The 7,704-nt window shown below is 37.8% G+C and overlaps 1 pseudogene; it reads right to left on the bottom strand.

Moving 5' to 3' along the window:
* Nucleotides 1-368: 368 nt before the first annotated feature.
* Nucleotides 369-694, bottom strand: LOC143645255 (large ribosomal subunit protein eL30 pseudogene; annotated as a pseudogene).
* Nucleotides 695-7,704: the final 7,010 nt, after the last annotated feature.

The following is a 7,704-nucleotide window of genomic DNA, read 5'->3' on the forward strand; positions in this document are numbered from 1 at the left end:
TCTCTCTTGGTTAGAATGCTGTCAAAGGAAAGCTTTCCTGTATTTGAGAAGAAAAAGCATCTAAAATATTCAATATCAGCAACTAGAGGCTTCAAACCTATGGCTTTCATACAAAGTCAGACGATATGTGGAACCTCTTAGATATTTCAATCAGGATTATATAGCTAGTACATACAAATGAGTGTTGTGTATGACCACATAGTCTTCTTTGGAAGGCCATACACTTATTCCTTTAAAGGCTTGTTTAAGCATAAAGTCATATTTAAAAAGAAAAAAGAAAGGAAAAAAAATTGCCCTCACTGTATTTCACACTTTTTCTTTTTTTAAACAAGCTCTGGCCAGTTTAACTAAAGAAAGTTTTAAATGAATTAATCTTTGCAAGTCTGTTCTGGCATACTTCTAACCATATCAGAATCACCTGGATCAATGATAGACAGGTGCTTACTCTGTATTTTCCACACATTGTGCCTAATTCAATATTATTGACACTACAGTGATGGACACCAGTTTTGGCCAACATGGCATTGGACATTACCTCAAATTTTCTCAAAGCTGAGCAATTTTTGATAAGTACCAATTTTCTTTGATCTGCCTGGTCACTTTTACCCCACACATACTTTTCACTTTTCATAACAAGTTGGAGACTACAGTTTGTCAGCTCCAGAGATATTTTCATGTTCTTGGTGGATACCATCTTTCTGCCTTATATGCTGGATGGCCCCCAAATGAAGACCAACTGTCAAGATGGCCAAGGAGTAAAAATCACAATCATTTTTAATGCTTCAACTGTCACAGTCACCCAATCCTAACATTATATTTATATTCAAATGACCTAGATGTGACACAAGCTGAAAATAGTTATGAATGTGCTTTAATTCCAAATACAAAGTTGAAGAAAACATTTGAACAATGTAGCTATAACATTCTTTGGAATAAGAATAAAGCTTAGGGGCCAAGATGGCGGCTTAGTAATGTGCACGCATTTTTAGTTCATCCTCCAGAGCAACTACTAAATAACCAGGAACAGTAGAGAACAGCTCCCGGAGCCACGACAGTGACCGGACACACAGCGTACCCCAGTCTGGACCAGCTGGACTGGCTGCGAGTCTCCGGAACAGTGAGTTCCCCAAGCTGCGTGCACTTCCCCAAGCCATGCACACTTCCCCAAGCCGTGGCGGCCGGCGCCTGGCACCCCTCCCCCACAGGTGGCTTCCTGGAGGGAAATGAAAAAAACTCTAATAGTAGCAGAGACTGAGTCCAACCAAACACCAATAGTGGCATTAATAAACAAATTCTGACTACTAAAAATAGGCCCCCAGCTCAGGCGAAACTGGTCAAGGCGGAGGTCGCCTATTGGGCTAACTGAAAAAGAAGAAAGGGGATGAAACGGAGCCTTCTGAGGCTGTTTCTACAGAGGCTTGCCTGCCTCTGGATTCAGCGGCAAGATTACACATGCTGCAACTGCCCCAAACGCAGAAATAGGCTGCTTTCAGGGCTGTCTCCCATCTGAACCTTCCCCACGGGAGGGGTGAAACACAACTCAGGAGGAATCCCTCTCTCAAGGAATTCAGACCCCAGGGCTTCACAATTTGAAGCCATTAAAACCAGCCTACAACCTTTCCTCTGTCTCCACCACGCCCCCAGCAGGGAGAGCCTTCCAAAGTTAAAGGAGCCACAACATCTTTTGCTGGTGGGACCCGCAGACAGACAGGTGCCACATACTGGGCAAGATAAGAAAAACAGAGCCCAGAGACTTCACAGGAAAGTCTTTCAACCTGCTGGGTCTCACCCTCAGGGAAAACTGACGCAGGTGACTACTACCCCCCAAAAGGAGGCCAGCTTAGTCCGGTAAAACCCGGCTGGAGTCTGTAATACCTATGTAGACCCTCTAAAGGGTGGGGAGGGAAAAGGCACATTACAAGCAGGACAAGAAACAAGAAAACAAGAACTGAAAAATTATTCTCTGTTAAACAAAACTTAAGCTAGAGGCCCAGAAAAAGCTGAACTGAAGGTCAATGAACAGATAGACAACAAACTCATCTAGCAAGAAAACCCTAGGTAAGATAAGGGAAAGCAATTTCCAGAATAAACAAATTAAGGTAATTAAATGTTCAGATACCAGCAAAAATAACAAATCACACCAGGAAAATTGAAGATATGGCCCAGTCAAAGGAACAAACCAATAGTTCAAATGAGATACAGGAGCTGAAACAACTAATTCTGAATATACAAACAGAAATGGAAAACCTCTTCAAAAGCCAAATCAATCAATTGAGGGAGGACATGAAAAAGGCAAGGAATGAACAAAAAGAAGAAATGGAAAGTCTGAAAAAACAAATCACAGAACTTATGGGAATGAAAGATACAGTAGAAGTGATGAAAAAAGCAATGGAAACCTACAATGGTAGATTTCAAGAGACAGAGGTTAGAATTAGTGAACCGGAGGATGGAACATCTGAAATCCAAAAAGAAACAGAAACTATAGGGAAAAGAATGGAAAAATATGAGCAGGGGCTCAGGGAATTGAATGATAATATGAAGAGTACAAATATATGTGTTGTGGGTGTCCCAGAAGGAGAAGAGAAGGGAAAGGAAGAGAAAAACTAAGGGAAGAAATTATCACTGAAAATTTCCCAACTCTTTTGAAAGACCTAAAATTGCAGATCCAAGAAGTGCAGCACACCCCAAAGAGAATAGATCCAAATAGACGTTCTCCAAGACACTTACTAGTTAGAATGTCAGAGGTCAAAGAGAAAGAGAGGATCTTGAAAGCAGCAAGAGAAAAGCAATCCATCACATACAAGGGAAACCCAATAAGACTACGTGTAGATTTCTCAGCAGAAACCATGGAGGCAAGAAGACAGTGGGATGATATATTTAAATTACTAAAAGAGAAAAACTGCCAACCAAGACTTCTATTTCCAGCAAAATTGTCCTTCAAAAATGAGGGAGAAATTAAAACATTTTCAGACAAAAAGTCACTGAGAGAATTTGTGACCAAGAGACCAGCTCTGCAAGAAATACTAAAGGGAGCACTAGAGTCAGATATGAAAAGACAGAAGAGAGAGGTGTGGAGAAGAGTGTAGAAAGAAGGAAAATTAGATATGATATATATAATACAAAAGGCAAAATGGTAGAGGAAAGTATTACCCAAACAGTAATAACACTAAATATTAATGGACTGAATTCCCCAATCAAAAGACATACACTGGCAGAATGGATTAAAAAACAGGATCCTTCGATATGCTGTCTACAGGAAACACATCTTAGACCCAAAGATAAACATAAGTTGAAAGTGAAAGGTTGGGAAAAGATATTTCATGCAAATAACAACCTGAAAAGAGCAGGAGTAGCTATACTAATATCCAACAAAATGGACTTCAAATGTAAAACAGTTAAAAGAGACAAAGAAGGATACTATTTACTAATAAAAGGAACAATTCAACAAGAAGACATAAAAATCATAAATATATATGCAACGAATCAGAATGCCCCAAAATATGTGAGGAATACACTACAAACACTGAAAAGGGAAATAGACACATCTACCATAATAGTTGGAGACTTCAATTCACCACTCTCATCAATGGACAGAACATATAGGCAGAGGATCAATAAAGAAACAGAGAATTTGAATATTACAATAAATGAGCGAGACTTAATAGACATTTATAGGACATTACACCCCACAAGAGCAGCATACATCTTTTTCTCAAGTGCTCATGGATCATTCTCAAAGATAGACCGTATGCTGGGTCACAAAGCAAGTCTCAACAAATTTAAAAAGATTGAAATCATACACAACACTTTCTCAGATCATAAATGAATGAAGTTGGAAATCAACAATATGCAGAGTGCCAGAAAATTCACAAATATGTGGAGGCTCAACAACACACTCTTAAACAACGAGTGGGTCAAGGAAGAAATTACAAGAGAAATTAGTAAATATCTCGAGGTGAATGAAAATGAAAGCACAACATATCAAAACCTATGGGATGCAGCAAAGGCAGTGCTAAGAGGGAAATTTATTGCCCTAAATGCCTATATCAGAAAAGAAGAAAAGGCAAAAATTTGGGAATTAACTGTCCACTTGGAAGAACTGGAGAAAGAACAGCAAACTAACCCCAAAGCAAGCAAAAGGAAAGAAATAACAAAGATTAGAGTAGAAATAAATGAAATTGAGAAAATGAAAACAATAGAGAAAATCAATAAGACCAGAAGTTGGTTCTATGAGAAAATAAATAAGATTGATGGGCCCTTAGCAAGATTGACAAAAAGAAGAAGAGAGAGGACGCAAATAAATAAGATCAGAAATGGAAGAGGAGACATAACCACTGACCTCACAGAAATAAAGGAGGTAATAACAGGATACTATGAACAACTTTACGCTAATAAAAACAACAATGTAGGTGAAATGGACAAGTTCCTAGAAAGGCATGAACAACCAACTTTGACTCAAGAAGAAATAGATGACCTCAACAAACCAATCACAAAGAAAAGAAATTGAATCAGTCATTCAAAAGCTTCCCAAAAAGAAAAGTCCAGGAATAGATGGCTTCACATGTGAATTGTACCAAACATTCCAGAAAGAATTAGTACCAACCCTGCTCAAACTCTTCAAAAAAATTGAACTGGAAGGAAAGTTACCTAATTCATTCTATGAAGCCAACATCACCCTCATACCAAAACCAGGCAAAGATATTACAAAAAAAGAAAACTACAGACCAATCTCTCTAATGAATATAGATGCAAAAATCCTCAACAAAATTCTAGCACATGGAATCCAGCAACACATTAAAAGAATTATACATCATGACCAAGTAGGATTCATCCCAGGTATGCAAGAATGGTTCAACATAAGAAAATCAATTAATGTAATACACCATATCAACAAATCAAAGCAGAAAAATCACATGATCATCTCAATTGATGCAGAGAAGGCATTTGACAAGATTCAACATCCTTTCCTGTTGAAAACACCTCAAAGGATAGGAATACAAGGGAACTTCCTTAAAATGATAAAGGGAATATATGAAAAACCCACAGTTAATATCATCCTCAGTGGGGAAAAATTGAAAACTTTCCCCCTAAGATCAGGAAGAAGACAAGGATGTCCAGTATCACCATTGCTATTCAACATTGTGTTGGAAGTTCTAGCCAGAGCAATTAGATAAGAAAAAGAAATACAAGGCATCAAAATTGGAAAGGAAGAAGTAAAACTATCACTGTTTGCAGATGATATGATACTATACGTCAAAAACCCGGAAAAATCCACAACAAAACTACTAGAGCTAATAAATGAGTACAGCAAAGTAGCAGGTTACAAGATCAACATTCAAAAATCGGTAATGTTTCTATACACTAGCAATGAACAAGCTGAGGGGAAAATCAAGAAACGAATTCCATTTACAATTGCAACTAAAAGAATAAAATACTTAGGAATAAATTTAACTAAAGAGACAAAAGACCTATACAAAGAAAACTACAAGAAACTGTTAAAAGAAATCACAGAAGACCTAAATAGATGGAAAGGCATACCGTGTTCATGCATTGGAAGACTAAATATAGTTAAGATGTCAAGTCTACCTAAATTGAGTTACAGATTCAATGCAATACCAATCAAAATCCCAACAACTTATTTTTCAGAAATAGAAAAACCAATAAGCAAATTTATCTGGAAGGGCAAGGTGCCCTGAATTGCTAAAAGTATCTTGAGGAAAAAAAACGAAGCTGGAGGTCTCATACTGCCGGACTTTAAGGCATATTATGAAGCCACAGTGGTCAAAACAGCATGGTACTGGCATAAAGATAGATATATTGACCAAAGGAATCGAATAGAGTGCTCAGATATAGACCCTCTCATCTATGGACATTTGATCTTTGATAAGGCAGTCAAGCCAACTCACCTGGGACAGAACAGTCTCTTCAATAAATGGTGCCTAGAGAATTGGATATCCATATGCAAAAGAATGAAAGAGGACCCATATCTCACACCCTATACAAAAGTTAACTCAAAATGGATCAAAGATCTAAACATTAGGTCTAAGACCATAAAACAGTTAGAGGAAAATGTTGGGAGATATCTTATGAATCTTACAATTGGAGGCGGGTTTACAGAGCTTACATCTAAAGCAAGAGCACTGAAGAAATAAATAAATAAATGGGAGCTCCTCAAAATTAAACACTTTTGTGCATCAAAGAACTTCATCAAGAAAGTAAAATGACAGCCTACACAATGGGAGACAATATTTGGAAATGACATGTCAGATAAAGGTCTAGTATCCAAAATTTATAAAGAGATTGTTCAACTCAACAACAAAAAGACAGCCAATCCAATTACAAAATGAGAAAAAGACTTGAACAGACACTTCTCAGAAGAGGAAATACAAATGGCCAAAAGGCACATGAAGAGATGCTCAATGTCCCTGACCATTAGAGAAATGCAAATCAAAACCACAATGAGATATCATCTCACACCCACCAGAATGGCCATTATCAACAAAACAGAAAATGACAAGTGCTGGAGAGGATGTGGAGAAAGAGGCACACTTATCCACTGTTGGTGGGAATATCAAATGGTGCAACCACTGTGGAAGGCAGTTTGGCGGTTCCTCAAAAAGCTGAATATAGAATTGCCATATGACCCAGCAATACCATTGCTAGGTATCTACTCAGAGGACTTAAAGGCAAAGACACAAATGGACATTTGCACACCAATGTTTATAGCAGCATTATTTACAATTGCAAGGAGATGGAAACAGCCAAAATGTCCATCAACAGATGAGTGGCTAAACAAACTGTGGTATATACTTACGATGGAATATTATGCAGCTCTAAGACAGAATAAACTTAAAGTATGTAACAACATGGATGGACCTAGAGTACATTATGCTGAGTGAGACTAGCCAAAAACTAAAGGACAAATACTGCATGGTCTCACTGATATGAACCGACATTAGTGAATAAACTTGGAATATGTCATTGGTAACAGAGACCATCAGGAGTTAGAAATAGGGTAAGATAGTGGGTAATTGGAGCTGAAGGGATATGGACTGTGCAGCAGGACTGGATACAAAAACTCAGAAATGGACAGCACAATACCACCTAACTTTAATGTAATTATGTTAAAACACTGAATGAAGCTGCATGTGAGAATGATAGAGGGAGGAGGGCTGGGGACATAAATGAAATCAGAAAGAAAGATAGATGTTAAAGATCGAGATGGTATAATCTAGGAATGCCTAGAGTGTATAATAACAGTGAAATGTACAATGTATAAATTTTAAAAATATTTTTGTATGAGGAAGAACAAAGGATTGTCATTATTGCAGGGGTGCTGAAAATAGACGATAACTAATACTTCAATGTGTCACATTATGTTTAAGACTAAAGTAAAAAAATGTTTATTTGTTACAAAATTTAGATTTTGACTAGAGCATTTCCTAATATAACTCATGTAGATAGTTTGATTGAATGTCGTAAGTACTTGGAATCTCAGGTAGCACTTGAGATTTTGTTGGTTTGTCCAGAGTGATCCCCCGATGAATCCCAGAATGATTTGATCAGTGACTGGAAAACTATTTGCAAGCCCCCTTCGGGGAATGGTGAGAGTGGAGAGAAATTCAACTTCCCCAAGTTGAATTCTTGATATTCTCACAAGCAGTGTGGACAACCAAAGCTATAGGCTGAGCCCCCAGTCTTGGG

The sequence above is a fragment of the Tamandua tetradactyla genome, chromosome 8 (assembly GCF_023851605.1).
Source record: "Tamandua tetradactyla isolate mTamTet1 chromosome 8, mTamTet1.pri, whole genome shotgun sequence".
Lineage (NCBI taxonomy): Eukaryota > Metazoa > Chordata > Mammalia > Pilosa > Myrmecophagidae > Tamandua > Tamandua tetradactyla.